This window comes from Hippoglossus hippoglossus, chromosome 7 (assembly GCF_009819705.1).
Source record: "Hippoglossus hippoglossus isolate fHipHip1 chromosome 7, fHipHip1.pri, whole genome shotgun sequence".
In the NCBI taxonomy this organism is placed as follows: Eukaryota; Metazoa; Chordata; class Actinopteri; order Pleuronectiformes; family Pleuronectidae; genus Hippoglossus; species Hippoglossus hippoglossus.
In genome coordinates this window covers 15,282,413-15,290,841 of record NC_047157.1, presented here as the reverse complement: position 1 = coordinate 15,290,841, position 8,429 = coordinate 15,282,413, and positions in this window count along the sequence as shown.

Genomic DNA, 8,429 nt, shown 5'->3' with positions numbered 1-8,429 from the left:
TCCTGCTATACATCACAGGTAGTCACATGCCCTGCGGACCCCGGAACACTAAGACATGCACCCTCCGCTGTTGCAATTTCAACGTCATTCATTCTTCCCGGCACTTGACGCACATCGGAAAGCGGCTGCAGTCCCCACAAGTCATGAGCTCCCTCAGCGCGGCAGACAGTCGCGACGGTGATTGGACAGTATCGCCCTGACATTTCAACAGGACGTTAATGGTCGGCTCGGTAACAGCAGGTAGCTCATGGGGGCTATAGGTGGACCAGTGTGAAAGAAGACGAAAGTAAAATGACACAGCTCAGCTTCATGCTGAGTTCACTTGATTTGAATAGGTATGAAGGTGTCTGTGCACGACAGATTTATGTCAGATAGAGGTCTAATACTTATCATTGTGACTATCAAGTCAATTGGAAACTGGAAAACATTCAAATCTTCTTTTGTAAGTGAATAAATGTTGTTTGTCTAGTGTCTGGGTCAGGGTTCTCCCTTTCAGATGTTTGCCCTATTTTCTCTGCATTGACGTATTGAATGAACAAGCTGAAAGGACTGAAATAACCTTGCTGTGGCTCATATATTAAGAGAGAAAAATATTAATAAAAGATGTTAGAAGGCCAAATTAAGCTGGAGGCCACGTAAGCCTGAAAACAAACTGGCCCTTCACTTTGCTGTGGGGTCCCTGTAAGGACATGAGCAGACACATTCATTCCTCTATAGTGGTGGAGGAGAGCAGCGGATAGAGCCTGGAGTACAGTCACACTGTTATTCCTCTCCTGTCCCTCTAATGGAGCTGCCAATCATCCATTTGTGCAGGCTTTCATGGCCTGAGAGGGCAAAGATAAAGTAAGATCCACCCCGGAGTTAAGAGGAGACAGTGACGCCACAGCCCTCATATGGGAGAGGTGTTGTGAAAGAACGAGCGACCACGGGGAGACGGAAGCAGTGCCCGAGGGCGAGAGAGTGAGATCGAAAAGATGTGCCAGAATTTTTTGCAGGATGTAGATTTAGCCATTGTTGCGCACATGCAGGCTGTGGTGGACGCACGGCTCGTATGATCTCTGGCCAGTGAGTCCAAAGGTAGTTCCGTCTGTGTAAACATGAAAGCAGTCCCTCACACGCTCGGTGGCCGTCCCTGCTGTTTGCTGTTGCTTGTGGCGACACGGAGACTAAATCTAGACGCCGATGCACACACCTGTCAATAATTGAGTTAACAGGCTCTAATCTAATCGGTGGGGGGGGGGGGGTTAACTTCGAGTCGTCTTCAACTTCACCTTGGGGCATGCAAAATGACTTTGATGAATGCATTTTTTTAATTCCATCTACTCCACCCTGATCTCTGACTCGTGAGGTCCTGCAGTGTCACTTCCATCTAAATGTTAATTTGAAGGCTGTTTCTTTAAGACTGGCACGGATGCTGATTTGCTCTGAAGGTCTATTTGCATTAGTCGTCAGTGGGTATGAGAAACTGGGAGCTGTGGTGCTGCCAAAACAAACCACAATGTCTCTTTCCCCCCCTTTGTTTTCAGACAAAGTGTTTTGCTGCTTCCTCCTTGTCGACCGCTTTTCGTCCCCTTTCATCTTCTCTGAGCGACAGTAGTTAGCACAGAGGCCTTTGGGAGAAAATAAGACACTCTGAAAGCATTTAGGCTTCTGGACCCCTCCTCAGATTGGGGCACTGTTTTGGTCTATATCTTAACAGAATTGCCACTTTTCCACTCATGATGCCATGAGAATACTCTGGAAGACACATTACCATCTTGTTGGTCTCAGACACAATCAGTGCCTTTTATAGGCTACACACTGTAGTCGAGGAAACAGATGCAATCAGACGCTCAAGTCGTGTTTTCAACTCTAGAAATGTGTTTTCTAAGAGTTTTGGTGTTGGAAATCAGAGGAAAAGTGAAGAATGTCTTCTTTTATTTTTCGGCCAAATGGTTCAAAAATGGTTATATCGACTTTATGAGGATTTTCCACTTCCAGTGTAGTGCTGAATTGCCTTTATTTTTCTGTTCTCACCACAACCGGTCGAGGCCGATCACCGCCCACATTGAGTCTGGTTCTGCTGGAGGTTTATTCCAGTTAATGAGGGAGTTTTTTCTCTCCACAGTCACCAGAGTGTTTGCTCGTTGTGGGAACTGTTGAGTTTCTCTACAATTTTTCCAAGTGCCTTGAGATAATGTGTATTATGATTTGGCGTTATACAAATAACATTTTATTGAAAGGTTAGACCGCAGCCAACATTTAAAACCTTTGGGTAGCTGCTGTCGCATCTCATAGCTTTGTATTTGCATCCAATTTTGAATATTGCTCATTTGTATCCAACCCACCATATACCAGCAAGTGAGTTGGTGAAGTGTATGAGTCCACAATACACTTTTGGAGTTTCAGGGGTAAATAGTGTTGGCGCCAATAATACAATCAAAGTAACTTCTTCAGATGTAATAAAACATTAAATGGTTCCATACTTCACGTGTGATGTCATCCAAGTGTCCGGAAGCCCAAACATTCAAATTCAACTCAAAACGGCTTTATTTACTACTTGTTTTTAGCCTAAAACTGTGAAATATCACTTTAAAACCATGAATGATTTGTATTAAAGGACACAAACTGTGCCAAGAAAACATTTCCACACACTATTACACCACTACTAGCAGCCTGGACTGGACAAACAGATTCATTCTGATCCTACCATCTGTGTATCATCTCAGCAGAAATCCACATTCATTGGACCAGGCAACGTTTTTCCTGTCTTCAGCTGCCCGGTGTGGAATAGGCTCTACCTACTGCAGCCTCAGGTTTCTGTTCTTGGCTGACAGGAGTGGAACCTTTCATGGTTTTCTGCTGTTGTAGCTCATCCACCTCAAGGCTCAATATTCTGAGATGTGTCTCTTCCTGTCATCTTAAACCAGTCTAGCCATTCTCTGACCTCTCTCATCAGGTGTTTCCATCCACAGAACTGTCACTCGTGAATCTCCTTATCCCTGAACTTACTTTGTTTGATGCTAACAACCAATGCTGTTGTTCTATGAGCTATCCCACCTAGTTGAGCTACAGAAGCAACAAAAAACTATTTTGGTGTAGAGGTGTAATGATTAAATCTTTTACACACTTTTATCCATCATGTCCACCACTAGTAAATAGCCGTATTTATCTTCCACTTTGCTCTAACTGTCTTTACAACTTGCCTCTCCTTCACACACACTGATAACAGAATGTAAGTTGCTGGTCTTACCATTGGGAGCCATTTAGGGTCCGGTGACTTTGACATGTGGGCAGGAGAAACTTATTTCTCTGTTGGAATGATGACGTAGTCACTCACAACGATACAGCTGCTTTAATGTGTAGAAGACGAGCTTTTATTTGAGCAATTGTGTTAATAGCTTAGCTTCCTGTTTTATGTTATGAGACCTGCAGTGAGAATGATCAGCACCTGCACTATTGAATCTGACTTGTTTGCTGTGCCATGTTTAGATTTGCATGTTTCCATTCTTTAGCTTGAGTTTAATAGGTTCAGTGTGCAGTGCATGCATCAGGACGTTAGCACAGGGGAAGGCAGAGCTCAAGACTCCTCCCCAGCACAGTTGTCAGGTATTTCCCAATCTTCAATCAAAGCAAACTGATGAGTGGCAGAGCAGAGCGGCCTCCACTCCACTGAGTGGAGAGGATCCCTGCATGCACTGTGGAGACAGCTTTTTACAACACTGATTTTTACCAAAAGAGGAAAATTGACACTTAATTATGTAATTAAGAATGTTATTATGTCTGTGGACACGACACCAGTCTCTGTGGATTGTGAAAGTGCCTAACAATTTCTTGGAGTGGACTCTATTGATTTCCTCATGAAGGACGCTGCAAGGTGAGGAGCCACTGGACCGAATAGCGCTAACCTCACTTGGAGAGACAGCCAGGGAGAGAGGTTTAAAGGACTCCCCTCCAGCTGCTGCACACCTCAACTGTCTAGGTGGGTTCCATTTTCCCTCTTTAAGACAAACCACTGGAGGCAAATACACTGGAATTCAATTGACCATCTTGTTTCCATGTGCCTAGAGTCTACACCAGCTGGACCACAGTTTGAGCTGACCCCACCTCCATTGATTATTGCGCCTTAAAGAAAATGAAAAAATAGATTTAGCAAAAATTCTATCTGGTTTGTTGTGGTGTTTGTATATCTGGTCACTCCATCAAGCTCTTTTTAAATTTTTTTTTATAAAAAATAAATAAATCTTAACATTTACACACAAGCATGCACATCCTCAGGGTTTCAAAACTGATGTGGAGCCAAAACGCTGGTGTGGTCAGAGGTCATTTTGTTTTATGATCACTGTTTTCAAATAAAAACACAGTAGTATGGATGTAGCCTGAGACTTGATGACTGCTTTGGCCTATCAGCCAAGTAACAGGATTCCAGTCACCTGCATGTCTCCAACTGGGGGCTCAGTGGTGGAGTGGCCATCTTGCATGTGTTGCAGAACAGTTCTGAATTGATTTACATAGTTTTTTTTACGCAGAGGTTGTATTGTCAAAATGGACTTCCACATTATGGGACCAATTCACCAGTTTCCCATAACTACCCCAGCCTTCCATTTAGCGCTCCTATTGCTGCTGTCTAGTTGAATGGAGAGAAGCCTTTTAATTTCGTGCATTGTAAATAGATTCTGTATATTTTTGGTATAGCAATCTGTGGTTCCTCTTTATTCTGGGTCTTGAGTGTCACTCGGGGTCACATACTTTTTCATTTGAGTTGCTTTTTGGGTATTTCTGTACCTGCATTATTTTGTTGAGCCGTTTTTAGTCTTACTAGATGCAGGTTTCAAATCAACCATTTGTCTCTTCATATACACACGTGTTGTCACTCTGGCCTGTGTGCTGCATAAGAGGCATCGTAACTATACCTGAGCATTCACCATAGAAGTCCCAAAATTCATCTTTCCTTCTTTCACGGTCATAAACGTAGACAGCAGCAACGTGAGTCACGATGGTGGTGTCAGTTTTTGGACATCTGAGTGGATGATGGGGATGTAAAATGGGGTTTATTGCCCATTATGCTGTGAATGAGAGCTGGAAATATTTGAGTTGAGCCTCCAACACACCTTGGTATCAGGCTGAGTGACTGTGCCCAGGTGTGAGCTCTCTCCGCTGCTTATTTCATTTCTGTTCCTCCCGCTCGTGAAATCGTGTCAAGGGAAATTATGGAATCATGAGATCAACGTGTGCAGGGTAGTGACTGAGACAGAAATTGGAAACCATGAAACACTTGATTGTTGCATTATTCAATGTGATTTTTTATTTTCACTTCTCACAGTGTGTGTGTTCTTCTGTTTGAGCATGTGACCATATGGCAGTAATGACGACATGACAATTTTAAGCTAGTGATTAAATACACATGAACACCAAAGTGCACATATTTTATTGGGCTGTAATGTGACACATGCCCATGAGACGATGTTGAAAATTTCCCAGGACAGTGCTGGAAATACTATAGGTCACATTGATCCGACCTCCTCTATTGCAATTACCCCAGTCATTTCCTGGGGGGCGTTGGATTAGTTCACTGCTCTTTGCTAATATGGTCAGTAGGTTCCATATTAGTTACATAAAAAAAAGCAAAGGAGGATTTAAAGTACGGTCCACCACTGACTGCTGCCCACTGTACGCTCATAATTGCATAACTTCAAAGCAGAAGATTTGTTATGGATTGCCACAGTGATGAGACTGGACCAAAGGTGGAGTCCTGCATAAAAGGTAATTTCAGAGACCATAAAAAACTTGTCTATGAATGGCCTCTGGCATTTTTGGGTTCCAATTTGTCTTTCTTTCACAGGAGACCAAGTCAATGAAACACATTATTCATGGAGCACTCACCTCGTTTACTGGACACATTCCCTGCAAGAAACAGCAGTTATTGCTTTCATGGCATGAGGGGTCAGCTACTGATGAATCCTGACACATCAGCACTGTCGGGTCTCTCAGCTCAGAGTGTGGAAGGCACACAGATGTCAGGTAATCATGAAATATCACAACAAAACTGGTTGTAGATTGTACGGGGTGTTGCGGTATTGAGAGAAATCAGTCAAATTAAATAAATACATTGATGTAAAAACATACTTTTCATTCTGTTCCATGTAACTCTCTACAGATCTATTAATTTCCCAAAACAAATGGTTTCTCTAAGATTTTTCATGGACTTTTCTGGTAATTGTCCTGATTATCTCAGACCTTGTTTTTTTCTGTTTCAAAAGAAAATTAATTTGTAAATACCTATTAAAGATTTTCATACTATGAATCAATGTTTAAAACCAGGATTTCGTGAGACTGACGCAGATGTGTCCACACATGGGTGGCATTAGGATAGTTTCATGTTATGTTGGTTGAGGTAGCAGTGGTATTATTTATTGTAACATTTTTATATTGACAATGGATCAAAGTAGGTTTGTGTAATGGCAATAAAGTAACAAAAACAGCCCCAGGCACCATCTTATTTGTATTATACACAGTATACTCCCTGGCATAATGTGTGAGTGTCAACAGTGTATTCTCGCAAATAACACTTTCTTACTTTCTTGCGTTGCACCATTTCATGCAAATTGAAAATCTGTTTTCCTCTGTGCACCATTTTTTTCTGGGAGTCAGACTCTGGTGGCCATTAGAGGAAGTGCAGCCCACATTAACTGGTGGTTTTGACTTGGTACACTCATGTCAGTCATGATCTTTCTATAATAGCATTGATTTCTGCCTCAGGCATTATGCTATTGAAAGAACATTAATGAGATCACAGTTGTAGTTGGTTTGAATGTGCCCCAGCCAAACATAACTCAGAACTGTTTTGCATATGTTCTCATTGCATCCGACCATTTGTGCACGCTCATCTGTTCAAATGTGTGCCCCCCCCAGTGAGTGCAGCATGTTCATTTTCTCTGATTACTGATCATGCGTGAGAAGATTTGACTGTGTCTTCCACAGCCACGGACAGACAGATAAAACCAAGCCCACCCCCTCAACCGCACACAAAGACACACACAGTCATGTCTCCAAGACTCCAGAGAACATTTCATGGACATTTCTTTGAGTCACACTCTAGCCTAAATCGAAAACCTTAAAACATGCCCTTGCCTTAAAATGTATCATTCACATTAACCATACTATGACCGTGTTAACAGATTTAGGTCCCCACAACATGGCAAAAACGCAGACCACTCACACACTCACAGATGACTGATGGCCCTGGGCTCTCCTCTGTAAATGACAAGTGCCATCCATAACAGGCAGGCAGGGGCTGGTAAAGTGATTACTTTCATAACACACAGTGTCCGGGTAAACACAGCTGGCACCACGTCTGTCACCCTAGACACGAAGGCAAATTGCTCAGTCCATGTAAAGTTACAGATTGTGTTTTAGGTTGGTCTTAACAGATGGATGGGCTGCACCTTTATTCCACCTCACTGACCGAGGCAATGGTCTGAGCCCGAGGATGTCAGGGATGGACAAGTATGATAAACATTGATAAGATACCGGGAGGCACGGCGGAGCAGATTATAAACTCATTATATGTCACTATCCGATAATCACATGCATTATAATTCATTACAAATCTGGCCAGCTGTATAATGAGATTTTTATCTGACTGCACCATATCCTGATTCTAATGACTGTGCTGTGATTTGCTTATTACATTACAGTATAAGTACAAACACAGTGTATTGTCTTAAACATTTCAAATCTTTACATACCCATGGTACACCCACTCCACTTTATACATTTGCCTGATTGGACCTGTGGGTGCAGTATAGACTGTTTACATAGCGATTCAGGTCTCATATGACAAACTCAACCAACAAACAACAGGCAGAGTGAAACTTTGGGACGTCACTGACAGTCAATTCTGTTTCACAATAAGAAAGTATCAATGTTTCTAATGGCTTATATTCTCCAGGCCCTGCATGAATATGTCATGAACATCCATTTCATGTTTTAATGTTGTGCAGCTGCCAGCATCATTGTGCATTGCATCATGGGACAATAATGTACTGCATACTGAAAGTATGAACACTGACTTTTCCAAGTTATATTTAAAGTTGGAGCCAAATGGGTGTTTTTTGGTTTCTTTTTGGCGTGCTGGTATGCCACGCCAAAAAGATGCAAAAACATGTTGGTGATGGGTCATGTCCCACAATTAAGTATTAAATATATGTGTGTGTGTGTTGGACATATAAAGGTTCACACAATTAAATCTCACAAAACAATGGTCTGTTAATTTTAAACAAATACTGATGACTAAGAATTCACATTCTGCGGGTGGCCATCAGTGTTGAGCCAATCAGTGACAACAATTAATACTGTAACTGTAAACCAACTACATACTTAGAACTAAGTATATAATAGTACCATTTGTGGTAGACATTGGAAAACCACAATTAATAGGTACAATTAAT